A 17,167-nucleotide genomic window follows, 5' to 3' on the forward strand; every position below is an offset into this window, starting at 1 on the left:
GCCCATGTTGACAAAGGAGAGGCACTGCTGATACTCACCAGCCAACCCCTCTAGTGGCAGTGCAGTTTTTATTGGCAAAAGAGTGTTTCTGTTGGCATATACCTCTTCCCTGAATTGATTAAGTCATGCTTTTCTTTGCAAATATTTCTGCAGCAAGGTGTTTTGCTGGTGTACAGATGTGGTAAAGAATCACTCTCACTGCTCACAGCCAGCCTGGATCCTCCCCCCAAAACTCGATAAAAGACTACAGCAAAGCAATCTCTGAGAGAGTTTTCTGTTTGCCGAGACAGGGCAAACAGTGCTCTTAGAAGTGTGAACCAGTGCAGACTAACCCCTAGATCCATAATAGGAAAGCAAACACAATGCCCAGAGCACAGGGACTCCCGGGTGATAGGAAGTGACTTCAGCACACTAATTCCTCTATTCCCGTAAGTCTCTGTGGGTTTGCCAATAATCCTTATCGTCCTTGCTAAGAAAGGAGTGCTTTTGCTAACTGATTACATCCTCTTTTCCTTACTGTGGTCAGCCAGTTGCCACATGCCAGAAACAGCTGGTATGATTGATAGATAAGCACATGTCTGAAAGTATTTTTCTGTCTGCTGTAACTACATCATCTCCACAGCCACTACAACAGCAGTTCTATAAAGGAGTTAAACAACACAGAGTAGTTTTGTTAATGATGCTACTTTTCTGGAAAGAGTAATCCAGTGAATCTAAGCTTTTTCCGTATTTCTACAGAAAAACAGTGCAGGTCTTCATGAAGGAGGGCAGGATGGTCACAACCCGCTCAGCAGACCAGAGAATGTCCCACAGCCCAACAACCCCTGCAGACGCCGCAGTTTCTCTGGAGAATCAGGGAGACGCAGGGCTCCAGGGCACCCCGAGATACCACCTCGCAGCCAGTGTCCATTACCTGCACTGGGGCAGGGTGGGTACTACAACACCTTCTAAGACCAGCCAAGAAATGTGCAAAGAGGGACTCTTTGAGGACAAGCATGAATGCATTTGTCCTGGAATTTTACCCTATTTGATTAAAGCTTTACACACCTTGACTTCAGCATTTCTGGATAGCCTAAGGGCATTCTTTGAATGCAATAGCACAGTAAATTAAGTAATAAAATACTTCGGGATCACCTCTACCCCAAGCACATCATCCTCACTTAAGAAACACATCATAACAGAAGGCATCCTAGGCCAAATTCCTCCTTGATTTGAGTCACATGAGTGACATCAGAGATGGATTTAGCCCAGCTTGTTAAGTGACTAGAAGATGGGCAATTTGACTTTTTTTTTTTTCCTTTACTAGTTCCTGGAATCTGGTTTGCAGACGTGGCCCTTCCCTTGCTGTTAGCTCATGCCATGAAGTGGGCGGGAATGTTCAAATAGCATCTTCTTTGACCTTTCTGGGACAGAGATTATTGTTGTTGCTTTTTTTTTTTTTAATGCTTCTGAGAAGCTCACACAAGACTCTGTCCTCCATCTCCTGAACTGCATCTGCAGCACCCAACCACAGTCCCTCCGGAGGGCAGCGTGGCTCTCTCAGTGACGACACTACCCTCTTAATTTGTTCCAGTCTGTTTCACGCTGACATTTTAGCACTGACGTCATCAGCTGCTGAAATTTCATTGCTGCTGCTAAGAATAACAGCCTTTCTCATCCCCCACCTTACACCAAATAATTATTTATTAATACAGTAGGGATCTAGGCTTATCTTTCCTGACACAGATCAGGTCCTGGTAGTTAAAAGAAGAAGTAAGAACAAAGCGCTGAAGATGCTTACATGTGCTGTCAGGCTGCGAGGAAAAAAATCAAGAGCATATTTTTACTCGAGAGCAAAAGAGGTAAGAGTGCTTTAAAAAACGAATGGGAAAAGTTCTGACTGATCTGTTTTACGCCTTCCTTGGTGGACACTTTCAGGCATTACAAATTGTTTAAATACCCTAGGCTACGGGTTGCCCCAGAAGCCACTTACAAAACCCCTTCCAAATTCTTCAAGGCTTTGTACCTCGAATATTTGCTTATACTGGTACAGCGTAGGCGTAAAACGCTGCCAAATCAGAATTCCCCGTTGACTTTGGGGCCTGAACCAAATCCCATTGATTTCCGTGGGAGGATTTCCATTAACTTGAATGGGCATTGAATCAAACCTAAATTGGCAGTGCTTTGCACCCATTTGGCATAGTGTAGTTATCTGCATAAGGTAGAAAATCAGGTCCAAAGACACTGAGAAATGCTTTAATTAAGAGCATTACTGAGAGGGATTTTTTCCATTATTAAACCGATAAACTGAATTCGTTCTGTATTTTTAATGGCAAAGGGTCAGATTTTCAAAGACACTCAGTCTAAAGATGAAGCTGTTTAGAGGATTTCCAAAAAATGTCTAAAGGAAAATTAGGTGCTGAGGAGCCTTTGATAACAACAGGTCTGTTAACTGACATGCTTTTGAAAGTCCCAGTAGGTATCTATTTGCATTTTTGGTAGTCTTATAAATCTAGTCGTAAATCACGAGCCCCTGATAGCAGTCTGGGGATTTAGTTGTCATATGCATCAGCCTGGTTCTCATATCCCAGTAACACATTCAGTATTGTTAGTTCAGGCTGGAGACGAGATGAATCTTACTTGCAGACAGGAGACAACCCACTGATTCCTTATCAGCGCCTGGGAGCTCATAAACACACTGAGCAGCAGCTTAGGCGAGTGGGCTCCCTCAGAGGTACTGCACAAACTATTGCCTGGAGCTACCCGCTGCCCCCTGCTCACAGAAGGAGACTGGCACCTCTTCCAGCTAATCTGCCAGCTTCTGGCAGGGGCATGCACCCGTCACCAACCCCTCAGAGGTCAGAGGTAACACAAGCCTTAACAGACGCGCAGAGGTCCTGGAAATGTTATTTTCAACCACTGCTGGGGAAGTTAGTGGCTAACACAACTTCCGTTCTGTAAGTAGGTCTGAACCTAGACAGACTAGCATCCGGTCAAGAAGAAAATTCTCAAAAGTTCTTTGCTACTGCTTTCCCATCATTGAGGTCCAGCATCATTTCCTATATTTTTTGCTTGTCCCTCTCGGGGCACATTCCTCTACTGCTTGATCTGTAGAAACTGCTGCATTCTTCATCTCAGCGTGTCCCTTTACTGCAAATTAAGCAGTGTTAGGACCTAGCCTTTCCAACGGATCCTTTGGCCTGGCTATTATTTTTCATTTGGACTTGAATAATTGGCATAGTTTTTTTTCTGGAAAGCACAGGGAGATTATCAGCAGGCAAGACACATGTATCGGCTTAAAAATCTGAGGGACCACAAGAGAGAGAAGATGAATGTGGTATTTTCACACTAAGAAGCTTGCCTTCCCCTGAAGTGATTCTTTGCAGTGGAAACAATCCAGAAAAGGTAGATGCTAGAGAGGAAAGCAAAGAGAAAGTGAAAGGGTTTTTAAAGCTGAGACTTAAAAAAGAAATACACCAGCTAGGTCTCCTCCAACCCCTGGCAGCCATTCTTGTTCAGCCCGAATCGGTCAGCAAGGTCACATGCCTTTGGGCTGAAAGGAACATATCTTTGAGCTGACGTGCTCCTCCCAGAAGACATCAGGACAGGCTTGGTTGGAAGCTTGCGGGATTGCTGTGGCTACCTGATTTCCTTAAACTCCTTTGCTAACCTCTTCCTGCCCATGACTAATTTCCCTGTACCTCCTCCCCCACACACCCCCAGTTCCTCACCCTGTGCATTTTTTATGTCAAAAGAAACTCGCTACATTACGCCACCTGCTACTGGTGTAAGGATTAGGTAAACAGATAGGAATGTACAGGGGGATATGCCCTCTAAAAACAGAGAAGAGAAGAAAGACTCCTGTCTGACATTAGCAGGGAAGCAGAGCAGCGTCCCAACTAGCTCTTTCTGATGAAAATCCTACTTCTGGGTTGAAGAGTTAAAGACGTGTTTTAAAAATCACATTTAAGGTGCTAAAGAAACTGTTCACTACCAACAGTAAGTCCTCAGATACACTCATGCATGCCTCTGGAAGTCAGTGGGCCAGATTATACCAATGCTGGTTAAGTTCCAACAGGGTAATTCATGACTTAAACTGATGTGCTGAAAGCAAAGCTGTGTGCCCAGTTAGAGCTGCTTGGATGCGAGTGGGAACAATACGGCCCCACCATATATTGTTTGCTTTGTTTTGCTGACATCTGCAAAACCGCTCCAGCTTCAGGCTGCGGTGCTGGTACTGTTCTCTATCAGTTTTACCCTGGTGTTATTCCACTGACTACCAGTTTTAAGTCTGAACTTCCTGGAGGCAAGCAAAAGAGGGAATAGGCCTACAGTTGTATTTGTTGCTTATATCAAAAAGAATCATAGAATTAAAAATCACTGGAAACCACATGCATAGCAGAAATGGCTCCACTTCAGAGAAATCTCTCGAGGCAAATAACTTTGTAATTTTTAAAGGGTTTAGACATTTATGAAAATAGCCTCCATAGTTACACTCGCTAGGATAAAATTACAAGTGTTTTCAATCCTCATACTTCAGGGCATAAGTTGATACTCAGCTGGGGGTCAGGAAGGAATTTCCTCCCAGAGGATATTATTGTTTTGCGAGGTATCTCATGGGACACTCATGTCTTCCTCCAAAGTATCTGGCATTAGCCACTGAGAAAAAAAAAAAAAAAGATACTTCTCAAAATGAGCTATTGCTCTGTTCTCCTCTGATAAATCCCATGTGTCATATTTTATGCTCCTAAGTAACTGGGCAGCCCCACTGATACAAAGAGAAAATGTGGACCTGTACTCTGGCAACTAACATATGTGGGAAGGAGGTCTGAGTCAGAAACCTGAGACAGAAGTGTCAGGACAACACTACATGTGCTGAATGGTAGGCAAAGAGCCTGATTCTGCACTGCCTTGTGTTCTGCCTCGGGGTAAACGACCACAGAAAAGGAGTGATCACATCGCGGATCCAGCCCAAACGTTTAGTTCTGCCATCGCAGTGCCTGGAGGCCTGAGTTCAGACAACGGTGCTAGAGCACGCGCGGAGAGATTGGTGCATGGAGAGGTTAACACAAATTTGCCCCAAATCCGATGAGCAGAACTCAGCTCCCTGCCTCTGCTGCCAAGTAAACTGCTTCCATGCTCGCGCGCTCTCGAATCCAGCACACGGTCGGTCTTCATCAGCCTGCCCGATATGCCCGACACAGGCCAGCTCTGGGACTTGTAACAAGCTCACTCCTTTCCCTCCCGTCCGTTGCTCCACAGCTGAAGACGCTCTAAGACCGAGCTGGGAGCCCTCACCCACCAGAGACGCTCGTAAGGTACCAGGAGCTGCTCCGCTGGTTGAGCATCAGGAGAGGGAACCCCCCCACCCACGGCAAAGCCCAGCCACAGGCGCTAGTTTCAGCCAGTCGGTAAAACCTTCCCGGTCGGACGCGGGCACGGGCCGAGACCCAGCTCCGTCCGCGGGGCGCCGACTGCGCGGGAGCAGCCCGCTAGCACAGGCGCGCTGGCGCTGCGCTCGCTCAGACCCCGGGCAATTTCCCCCCTGCTTCGCTGGGGTTTCGTGAGACGCTGATCAAAGGAGGGACTGGCATGTTTTCCCTCCGCTGCTGACTGCGCGAAGTGCGAGGAGCAGCACGCCAGCCAGCCACGCCCGGCCTGCGCAGAAGGGCAGGCGGGAACCGCCGCCAAGGCCCCCGCGACGGGCGTTTCGGGGGACCAGGCCCCGTTACCGGGCTGGGCGGCCCCGGGCAGCAGCACGGCGGCGGGGGGTTGGAGCGGGCCCCCCCCCCCCGGGCCGCACCCCGCCTGCCGCGGGGCCCGGCGCAGGCCTGGCCGGCGGGGCGGCGGCGGGGCGCCCCCGGCCCGTTGCACAAGCCGCCGCGGCCGATGTTGTAAGGGACCCCGGAGATCCGGGAAGGGCGGCGCGGGCGGGGGGCGAACACGCACGCAGGCACGCACGCACGCAGCCCTGCTGGCACGGCCCCGCTCCTTCTGGGAAGGGCCGTGAGTCACCCGCCGCCCCGGGGCCAGGGGCCCGGCCCGCTCCCTCCCCGCAGCCCCCGGGGCCGCCCCCCGCCTCGGCCCGCGGCAGGCACCTTCCGCTTCGGCTCCCCGCGGGCGGGGGGGGGTGAAGCAGCCAATCGCCGCCCTCATATTTGCATACGGCGCCCGGGCGCTTCTGGGTAGGCAGCGGGCGCGGCGGCGGGCAGAGGTAGGCGCCCCCCCCCTCCCCCGGCCCGCCTCTGCCGCGACGGTCCCAGGCGGCCCCGGGGGAAGGGTCGCTCGCGGTCAAAGGCAGAGAAGAAGCACGCAGCGCCCACAACATCGGTCGCCATATGCTCAAGTTCTGACAGCTCCGGGGGTTTATATAGCGCTGGAGCCGCAGCTCCCAATTGCCCGGATGACCCTCAGTGGTCTGGGGTGCAGGCTTCAAACCTGTAGCTGTCTAGCGACAGAGTGGTTCAATTCCACCTTTCGGGCGGGGCCGCCGCTGACAAAACGACTTTTGTCAGCGCGGACGGAGGCCGGCGGCAGTTTAACGGCAGCGTCTACGTCGCTGTTAGCAGGGGCAGCCCCAGGTCGCCCCACTGAGGGAGGGTTTTGACGCCCATGGCACGCTGCTCTCCCTCTGCTCAGACAGCCTCGAAGGGGAAACAAGACAGAGGGAGGTAACTCCACCATTCCTATCAAATATTTTGATTTAGGCACCTCGGCAAAACAAGCATTTTCATCGCTTTAGTTTTTCCCTAAACCTGGTGCCTTGTTTTTGACCATCCCCTTGGAGCAGGCACATGCTGGACTGATGAAAAAGCACTGCGCTCGCTGCAGCTGAAGCGAGCAAAATCTCCCAAGGGTGCCTGGGTGACAATTCAGATTTTAATTGGATTCTACTGAGCAGATCTTTTTAGTGTCACACGTCCTACAAGAACAGAAAAAAAGTAAATAACAGAAGCCATTCTCTAGATCTGCTCCATATTGACTGTAACCCGTCTCCCACCCACGCTACAACAAAGATGCTTCACTTCAGCAGTAAGCGCTGGTGCTAATAATGTCACCCAGTCCCATGAAAAATAAAGATTCGTGTGAAGCTAAAAAACATATTCTTTGAGCAGAAGGCAGATATTCTGTGATATCCTATTGCAACGACTCCAGCAGAGGATTTGCAGAGCTTCTTGTTAGGACAGGACTCCAAACCATGCCGCTCTGGGGGCTATTTTTTGGGCCATTTCCTCATCGTTTCCTGCTGCCGCTGCCAGGAAGGGGGATCCTGCCAGGCGAATCCCACAGGGGGAGAGGAGAAGAAACACTGAGTCAGTTACAGGGTCTCTGGTGTTCCTGGGTGCTGTCGGGGCCTAACAGCGTCATCCACAGTTAAATATATAAGTACCTCTGAGGATCTGAGACTGGATGACTGTGCTTCCTTTACACAAAATGACTCATTCCAGCTGAAGGACTGGGAGGAGAAGGGAAGGGCACAAAGTGCCCTAGTACCACTTCTGTTTGGCTGCTACTGCTTCCAGTCTGGTGAGCACCGTTGTCAATCAGAAACAAGCAGCTATGGTGCCAGCAAGGACTGTCCTTCTGTGAATAAGCCGGCCTGTGAGGGGAAACCTTGGGGGGGGGGGGGGGGGGGGAGGAAGCTGCCGCTCACATGGCACACGCCAACTTTTTGTTGCTTTGTGGCAGATGTGCGTGAGTTCTCCCCAGCGCAGCTGGGAGTGCGGCGAGTCCCAGATGGCTATCTATCTATCTGCTTCGTGCCCCTCCGGCTACCAGGCTGCATCCGCTGCCCGTAATGAACTTTCTATGTGGAATTTCACTGTGGCCTCAGCAATGGGTATCTGTGCTGCAGTGTGGCTGGGGGCTTTTGTTTGCATCCGAGCGGGAGCACTGGAAAGGCCTTTCCCCAGTAGTGGGCAGCTGAGGACGTTAAAGTTAGATGTCAGTTACCAGCTAGAACATAATACGGCTCTTTCATGTGGTGTTTATAACTGAACATGCTGTTTTGTGTCGGCCCATTTTTTCCTTCCAAGAAGTAGTTTTGGATTAAATTATGACAATTACATTCTTATATTCACCCCCCCCTCCAACCCCCACCCTTGCCCTGCATGCACACAAACACAAATGGGAATTATGTGCTCTGAGTGTGATTTGAACTATACAGCCTGGGATCTGTGCCTGGCATTGAGTTCACTTTTTTTCTTCAAAACAAAAAAAGGCTACAGCCACTCCGCACCCTTTCATCGTCTTAGAATAAAGTATGATGGTCAGATTGCTGGTGGGGGTGATTTTCCCTCAGCGGAGTTAACGGGGAAAACAGACTTTCAAACACATGAGGAAGAAGACCAGGGAGCCCAGGCCACAAAGGCTGTGGTAAGCAGTTCAGGGGCCTAGGTCTGTGAAATCCTGTGTGAAGTAATGCTACATATGCCCCCTGAGCTGCCTATACAACCCCCACTTGGCTCACCTACCCAGGCAGTGCTTCATGTGGTCAGTAATGCAGGAACATGGCAAGAACCTATCCCTTCTCTTGGGCCTGTGCCCCTACAAGTGCCCTAGCAGGACTGTGCTCCTAGGACACAGCTGAACCCAGAAAAAAAACATGAGAGGGTATTTAGGACAGGAGACACAACAGGGTCCTGCTCTCGGACCCTTTAGCTGACACAGGAGGTGGAATAAGGCCTTAAAAAATAGGACACGCTGTATTTCAGTGCTATTTTTGAGCACTCTATTTGAAGAGAACACCAGCGCTGAAGCTAGTGTAGATGAGCAGCCTGTGACTTTGCCTTACTGTAAGGACATTTTGCACAATAACATCCATGTCTTGCCTGAGTCTTGCTTTGTTTGGAGTCAGTCATTAGTCAGCCAAAGCATTCAGCATTTGAACCTGAATGTCACTTTCTTCTCTGACAAAGGGCTAAGCTAACAGGAGCCAAAGGCTTTGCCACTGGTTAGAAAGCAAGCCAAGATGCACGAGAGCCTGGCTTTTCAACTGCATGTAATCTGCCTCCTGTTGTTTTCCCCACAGAGTCACAGAGCGGTGAGGAGGATGTGCTGGTGACAGATGGCTGACGCGACTCGCTAAGTGTATGGGTGACTGGGCTGTGACTCAGCAAGTGTTTGGTTACAAGAGCCTGGGTGCATGTGCTTTTGCACTGGTAACATTGGACCTGACTAGGTCCTCTAGAGAACTGAAACCAGGATGTCACCTGAAGTCTGTGATTGCCTTCCTTCATGGGAGGAAATCAGGCACACATGGCCTACTAGAGCAGAAAGTCAAGCTCATAATTATTGTTTACATTGATAACGGATAAAATCTGAGTGCATAAAAATATATGGCCTGCCAGTGGTGCCTTGATATCCTATTGGCCTACAGGAAACCATTCGACACCCTGACCTAAAATAATGACCATCGTGTTTGGAGGAAGTAGTTCTCAGCAAACTTCTTTTGCAGTCAAGTCACTAGAGGGTGACAAAGACCAGATTCCCCATTGCAGCTGTGGGATACAAATCGGGAGGGGCAGAAGCAAAGATGGCCCTTGTATTCATCAGATTTGAGGCTGCCTAAGTGCTGGGACAGTTTCCCAGAGGCTGAAGCAGCAGCTGGGGATCAGCAGTGCGTAGGGTGAACGAAGCCACTCCCTTTTCCACCAGAAGCAGGTGGTGTGTGTATGTGTGTGTGTAAGTTAGTAGCCATGTTTATGTCCGCTCTGCCCTAGCATTGCTCACTACCTAAGGCCAGCCCTTCCATAGCTGGCTGTGGCTTTCAAAGGCTAAATTCCAATCATACCAGAGCACAGGACAGCGTCACCATGGCGGAGGACCCAGACAATCACGTATGCTTACAGGCACGTGCACTTTCCCTCTTTCTCCTCTTTTATGAATGGGGGAGAGCTGAATTCTCAGGTCTGGATAGGTGCCAGGTGTTATTGTTGTCCATGTGAGTTGGAGACGTCATGGAAATATTGGAGGATTTGAACTTGAACAGAGTGTACCTGTGTGCATCCTACACGCGCACAGGGAGCCACAGTGGCTGGAGCAAGCAGCAAGACAGTGTTTGCAAGTAACATATTGACCTGAAGTGCTTAAAAGCCACTACAAACACTCCCCTGGTGAAATGTCGACTGGAATGACTCATACAAATGGATTGTGATATGCACTCCTCAGCCCAGCCAGGCTGTGCTTGGAACCAAGACACTCCCATTTTCTCCCCTCCAGCATACTTCCCTGACCAAATCCAGGATTGAGCCATTTGGCTCTGACTGGAGCTGGTCAGAACATGTTTTTCTTTTCTTTTCTTTTCTCCTCCTTCACCCTTTGGAAAATGTTGACATTTCAGCAAAGGGCTGAAAACCCAAACCCTGAATATTTTCCATTGGAAAACGCTGGGGGAAAGGGAGGGGAATAATCCCCAAACTGCCAACAATCACATTTCATTTGCTTTTAAAGCTTTTGCATTGATGAGAGAGGGTCACATTTTGAAAAAAGCGGACACTTTCTATGAAAGTATTTGTTCTCTCAGGTTCCATATTTTCATTAGAAAAGTGTTTCATCTGGCATCCTTTTCACTGGGGTTAGTTTGGACATTTGCTAAATCTAATCTTGGAATCGACCTGCAGAAAACCTAATTGAGAAACGTAAATCTCTTATTGGATTATCAAGCACAAATGACACTCACACAGCACAACTTTGAGATAAATCGTGATATTCTGTATTTGTCAACACTCACATTCACACAAATAGATCAAGCAAGTTCGGAATCTGGTCTCAGGAGGCGCCAAGTAAAGCTCCAGCTGACTTGCCTTCAAGCTCTGAGCATGTTCGTAAAAGGAATTTACATTTCATAAGATCACATCAAAGGCTATAAGGGAAACAATATGTCCTGAAATGTGTATTACCTCTAACTATCCCTTGCAAGAAATACTTGCGAGCGTTTTGTTCTAATGTCTTCAGCTGATTCTGTCTGAATTGTAATGTAGACCTGAAACATCTGTTTCATCTTGTCTTTGAATATTATTCTGCTTTCCTGTAAGTTAAAAATAAAAAATGAAAGGGAGATTGTTAGCATAACAGAACACGTGTATTTGTAGGAGAGGCATTATGCCCTAAAACTTTTACTAAATGTAGCTAATAGCAGGTTAGAGTTTAAAAATGGAAAGATTTTAAAAAGGGTATAAACTGGTCATAAGTAAATTTAGGCTACAAACTAGTAGAAGCTTTCAAAACAACGGCAGAGTGAAGTTCAGAATATCCTCCTAGTAAGGCCAATGGGAATAAAAAACTTAACTATTTTAAGACAGATCTTGATTAGTTGTAAGATACAGCAGAGGACACAGAATGACATTCAATGACGCAGAAGTCCCTTCTAATCTTTTGTGCTATTCCCCCCGCCCCCAACAACTTTTTTCACCACGGAAGCTTTTCAGTTACTCTTTACATTTACTCCATTCTGATTTAGAAATTGCACGGCTGGATTTTGTTCTGGTTTAGAACTGGTCTCTATCCCGTGTCACTTCCCCGTTCTTCTGAACTACCCACATCTGTTTGAATTAGATGCCAGCAAAAGCAGGGGCATATTTGACTCAGTCAAAACCCTATTGTTTTATTTTCTTTTTTATTTTCTTTTTGGTCTAGGACCATCTCCCTTGCATTAAAGCTTGTACTGCAGTGGATTTAAAAAGATAGTGATACAAAATCTCAATTTTGATCCTTGCATTTGTCAGTAGGAGACAATTAAATTGTTGGTAAAAAGGAAGAGACACTGAATGTCTCTGGTACCTTAGCGGCAAGAAACACAGGGCTCCTACGAACGTGCATTGGTGCTGTGTATACTTTGCAATAATGTTTCAAGGCAGCAAAGCAATTTTTTGTCTACAGAACTCTACTCTTGAGTTAATGAGGTGAAAAGATCTAGAGTTTTAGTCCCTGACCCTGAAAACACAACTTCATTAAAGTAGTAGCCATATCAGCAACCTATGAAATAGCCATTCAGAGATGCAGAGCTGTAACCAGCCTTTGGAAATCTGCATACACATAGCTGGGACACAGGTGTATGGTCTCCCAAGGGTCCAGCTGTCATTGCTCCCTGTCTGCCCCATCAATACTAAAAGAGCAGGTGGAGAAACAAGGAGATCCCAAGTAAGAAGACAAAGGGTCAAATGAATCACCCAGTCACTATGTGAAATGTAGTGACTGGGAGACCAAACAGATTAAGCCAGGGCATGTGACTGTTAACATTCATGGAAACATATTCCACAAATCAAACTTCCTGAGGAAAATCGGAGTCCAGCTTCCTTCTGATAACTTAAGGGGGCAGCAATCTATTTGTATTACCTTCAGATCACGCTGGCACAGGGGCTGAGTCCCACAAGAAGAACTTAAGAACGGCTCTTCTGGGCCAGAGCAATGGTCCCCCAACAGCAACATGAAGAGAGACTATTCAAAGAGAGCACACAAGCCTGGCCCTTTCCTCATCTGTTCCCCTTGTATTTCCTCAGTATTCACTGTTGTTAGATTGGGGGTGTTAGACCGTACGTGCCTGGCCGTTCCCTTTAGTGTCCATTCACATTTGCTGATACTTTCTGTCTGTGCAGCCTGCTGCGCCAACAGCTTCCAGAAGTTCCTTACCCACTGTGTGAGACATACTTTCTTTAATCTGTTTTAAACGAATGGCTTACAAGTTTCTTTGAGTGCCTCCCTAGTTCTATTACTGAGGGATGTGGCTACTAACAGTTCTACAGTCACCTCAGCCACAGCCTTCCTGATTTTGTAAACCTAACCCATAAGCACCAGAGAAATAGCTAAGAATCAAAACATTGGGCTGCTCACCTCCATTCCTGTCACTTACCAACCTGCCCAGAGTGGTTATATGCCTGGAGCGCTCTGGCTGTTACCAAACCCAGAGGGAAAAAAAATGGCATCAAAACAAATGGAGTGCAACTTCCTTCCACTGCTATTCTCCTGTGCAGCTGTTCATCCACAAAGCAATGGGTCCGTTCGATGGTTAAGAGTTGGATGCTGGATGGCCCTGTCCTTCCCTCAGGGATCTGCAGTTCCCTGCCCAGCAGGGGGCTGCAAAGCAGCAAGCAGGTTTTCAGGGAGGCTAGGCTGGCAATCCCAGCGGGGGGTGTCAGGGGCATTTTCCAAAGTGGCTTTAATTAACGAGCACATGTGCAGCGAAGAGAGTTACAGCATCCCACTCAAATTGTTGACTTGGAGCCGCTTCTGGAGACAGCCATATTCTGCTCATTAGGAAAGAGCTTTTTTGCAATGCCCTTGGATTGGATGGCTCTTGGATTGCACCACAAGATCAAGTCCACGTACGGGCTGCCTGCCTTTCGGCTGCCAGCTCCAAGAGGGTTGTTTTTCTTGTCTTCTCATTCTCAAGGAGTGCTCAGCCAGATGGCCTGTTTTCGAATGCACTGTGCGTTGGTTGGATGTGTGTTTGGAGAGTCTGCCAGCTTCACGAGAAGGAAGAAAGAGCAAAAGAAAGGGAAAAAAGCGCCATTTGGTATCTATCTCTGGGACCCAGCCAGAGTTGAGGCTCTGTTTGAAGAAAGGGGGAGTCTTAAGAGAAAAACTAGACAAAATTGAAAGCTGGAGAAACTTTTGAGCTTGACAGACCGGAAGACTGAAGTTCTGTACAACACCCATCCACTACCTGTCTCACTTGCAAACATGTAGCAGAGTCCTGCAAGAACAGTATTAGAGCATGCATGAAATATCTGTCCTGCTGCCCTCTCAGTGTACCTCACCTACGGGCTGACACGCAGGGAGGTGACCCAGCCAGCCCGTCTACTGAAGCTGGGCAATGCTGCCTGTGGTGTTGTGATTTGGCTCTCTGACCACTAAAAGCTGAAATTAGAGCATGCAGTCCAGATAGATCAGCCCAGGAAGCAGAGCTACAATGTAGTAGTACAAAAAAAGCACCACCAGGACTCAACTCTCTAGGAAAAGATCCTTAATTTTAGTGCAGGCCAGTGTCATCTTCTTGGACCTCCTGATGTTTGCTTCCCAGAACTACCTTCTGTTGGGCAACAAATAAATACAAGGCAAACAGAGGAACATTTTTTTCCAGCATTCATTGGCAAATAATTTGAGCCTGACAAGAAAAGTCTGTTGGTGAAGGGAAGGCTAAAGTTTTAAAGTTTAAGTGGATGTTACTTGGCTTTCTTTACTCAACTTGATCTTGTGTTCTGACAACAACACATTGTTCCAAACAGCAGGAGGAGATCTTGTTAATCTGAGCTGGGGAAAGCCATGTTTGCAACCATCCCCACTGGCTGACATGCCGCTGTGTTTTACAAGCAAACTTGCCTGCTTGCTCGCAGAAATCATGGCACAAAGAAGATGGTTGCAGGAGTGTGTGTATTTGTGCGGGTGTGTGTGTAACTGCAAGGCCCATGTCTCTGCTGATTGCGTCGAATTATTTTCACTGAAATGATCAGAATTCAAGGGCCATCAGGGCAGATCGCGTCTCCATGGCAACACAGGCTGGGCTATGGGGAGCAGACATTCTTCAGATAGTGAGGGCAAAGGGGGTGTTCTGACTCCTCCTGTTGGCCACACATCTCAGGCAAAACCTTTTGGTATCTACGGCATGTCATAAACACCTGTGGCTTCTCAGGATTTCCTGATCGTCACTGCACTATGTTCAACAGGCACACCACGCTCACTTCACAACAGCAGCAAGGACGCCATTCACAGTCTCCAGCACAAAAAGACCAGGACCATTCCCTGAATGCACAAAATATCATCAGTTGAGTAGCACCCACTCAGGGACTGGGAGGAATGACTCCAATTTTGCAGCAGAGCACATCCCTCAGGCACCATCCTTCCTGAGTGGCTCAAGGCTTTGAGATAGTGAGCTCCCCAGTCCCATTAAAAAATGGCCAAAACCCTACCTCTTTCATGCCTGGCCCTGTTCTGCACCCAGCAGCTCTAACAGCCTATCCTTGACTTCATCATAACAATAATGTTGCCAGCCAGACGAAGGAGACATGATGGGGAGTGCACTCAACCTCTTTCTCCACCTTTCCACCTCCTAATTGCTGGGGAAAACCTCTCTCTGATCAACTTCTCCAAACAACAGGAGATGGGACGAAAGGCACAGGACAGAGCAGGGCATCAGTAACAAGTGTGTGACCGCTGAGGCTGCAGTTCTTTAGTTTTTAAGCCTAGATATACATAGAGCAGATGATGCCGGGGATCCATAACACTTATGTTGACAAGCAGGTCGGGCATGGAGCCAGTGCTGTTCTACTGCAGTGTCTCACATCCATTCTCTCAGTCAAGTCTACGAGCTTTCCTGATTTGTTGGTGGTCCATATCTCCTGCAGAACATATGTTTGATATTTACTGGGAAAAGCAGAGGTTAAAAAGATTAGAATTCCTTTTGAAGTTAGGAGAGGGAGAATCTTCAGAGAATGACTTATGGATGGAAGTAGCTCAATCAGTCAAATTCAGAGGTCCTGATTGACTCACGAGCTGAAGCTGGATGTAAGGACAAAGACAATTGCTTTAAAAAATCCTGATCAAAGGATTCCAAAGGATTCCTTTTTTCCATAAAGTGGAAAACAACTGAGTAGATACTCAAGACACTGTACTCTCAAACACACATTCTCCTCACTTTCATGCTGACTGGCTCTTAGACTGTGAGCTCAGAGTAGTTCACAAGTCTCTTCTTTACAAAAAGTGTGTGCATACACACAAACACACACATACAAACATGGAAGTACAATATATGTAACTATTAACACAAATATTCGTACAACAATTTATTGGCAGCCATTTTACCATGACTCTGGCAAGGCTTCTGACACTCTCTCCCACAATATTCTTGTATCCAAGTTAGGACACTCTGGTTTGGATGGGTGGACTACCAGATGGGTAAAAACTGCTTTAGACAGTCAGGCTTGGAGAGTAGTGGCTGGCGTGTCATACTCTACCTGGAGGCTGCTAAAAGGAGAGGAGGAGTACTGCAGGGGTCTATCCTGGGACCTGTCCTGTTTTAACATCTTTTTGAATGGTCTGAAGGAGGCAACTGAGTGCTTGTTCATCAGGTTTGGAGATGACACCAAACTGGGAGGGGCAGTTGATTCGCTTGAGCGCAAGACCATCATTCAGAGGGACCTAGATGGGGTAGAGGAATGGGTTGACAGGAACCTTATGAAATTTAGCAAGGACAAGTGCAAAGCCATGCACTTGGGAAAGAAGAGCCCCCTGAAATGATACAGGCTGGTGCCTGACGGGCTGGGGAGCAGCTCTGCATGAAAGGACCTGCAGGTGCTGGAAGACAGCAAGCTGGGCATGAGCCAGCAGCGTGCCCTGGCAGCAGAGGAGGCCAGCATCCAGGGCTGTGTCACCAGGAGCATAGCCAGGAGGCTGAGAGAAGGGTTTGCCCCCTTTCCTAGGCATTCATTAGGCCACATCTAGAATACTGCACCCAGTTTTGGGCACTCCAGTCAAAAGATATTGACAAGCTGGAGCAAGCTCAGCAGAGCCCAGCAAGATGGCTATGGGCTGGAGTACTTGCCCTGTGAGGAGAGGCTGAGGGAGTGCAGCTTGTTCAGCCTGGAGAAGAGGCAGCTTTGGTGGGGGGCTAACAGCGGCCTCCCGGTACCTATGAGGAGATTATCGAGAAGATGAAGCCAGGCTCTTCACAGTGCTGCGTGGCAGGAGGATGACAGATAACGGACATAGAGTGAAATAAGAGAGGTTCCGGCTCAGGATAGAAAGATAAATCTTTTTCCCCATGAGGACAGTCAGGCAGGGGAGCAGGTTGCCCAGGGAGGTTGTACAGTCTCCATCCTTGGAAGTTTTCAAGACCCAATTGGATAAAGCCCTGAGTGACCTGGTCTGGTCTTAAAGCTGAACTCCTCCTGCTTTGGGCAGAAGTCTGGACTAAAGACCTCCTGAAATTCCTCCTGATGTCCCTTCCGACCTGAATGATCTGAGATCATATGATCTTGAAAGGTCTTTGTCTGCCAGAAAGTTATCCACTTAACGATTAGACACAATACCATGTGAGCTGATGTGAGCAGAGGGTGTAAAGAGGACACAGACAGACTCTTTTCAGTGGTGCCCAGCGACAGGACCAGAGGCAATGGGCACAAACTGGAATACAGCCAATTCTGCCTGAATCTAAGGAAAAATTTTTTTACTGTGAGGGTGACTGAGCTCTGGA

At 48.0% G+C, this 17,167-nt stretch overlaps 1 non-coding gene across 1 annotated transcript; it reads left to right on the forward strand.

Moving 5' to 3' along the window:
- Positions 1 to 6,376: 6,376 nt before the first annotated feature.
- On the forward strand, positions 6,377 to 6,463 carry TRNASTOP-UCA (transfer RNA opal suppressor (anticodon UCA)). Its single transcript has one exon. It is a non-coding gene; the product is annotated as a tRNA-Sec (tRNA).
- Positions 6,464 to 17,167: the final 10,704 nt, after the last annotated feature.

This window comes from Struthio camelus, chromosome 3 (assembly GCF_040807025.1).
Source record: "Struthio camelus isolate bStrCam1 chromosome 3, bStrCam1.hap1, whole genome shotgun sequence".
Taxonomy (NCBI): Eukaryota; Metazoa; Chordata; class Aves; order Struthioniformes; family Struthionidae; genus Struthio; species Struthio camelus.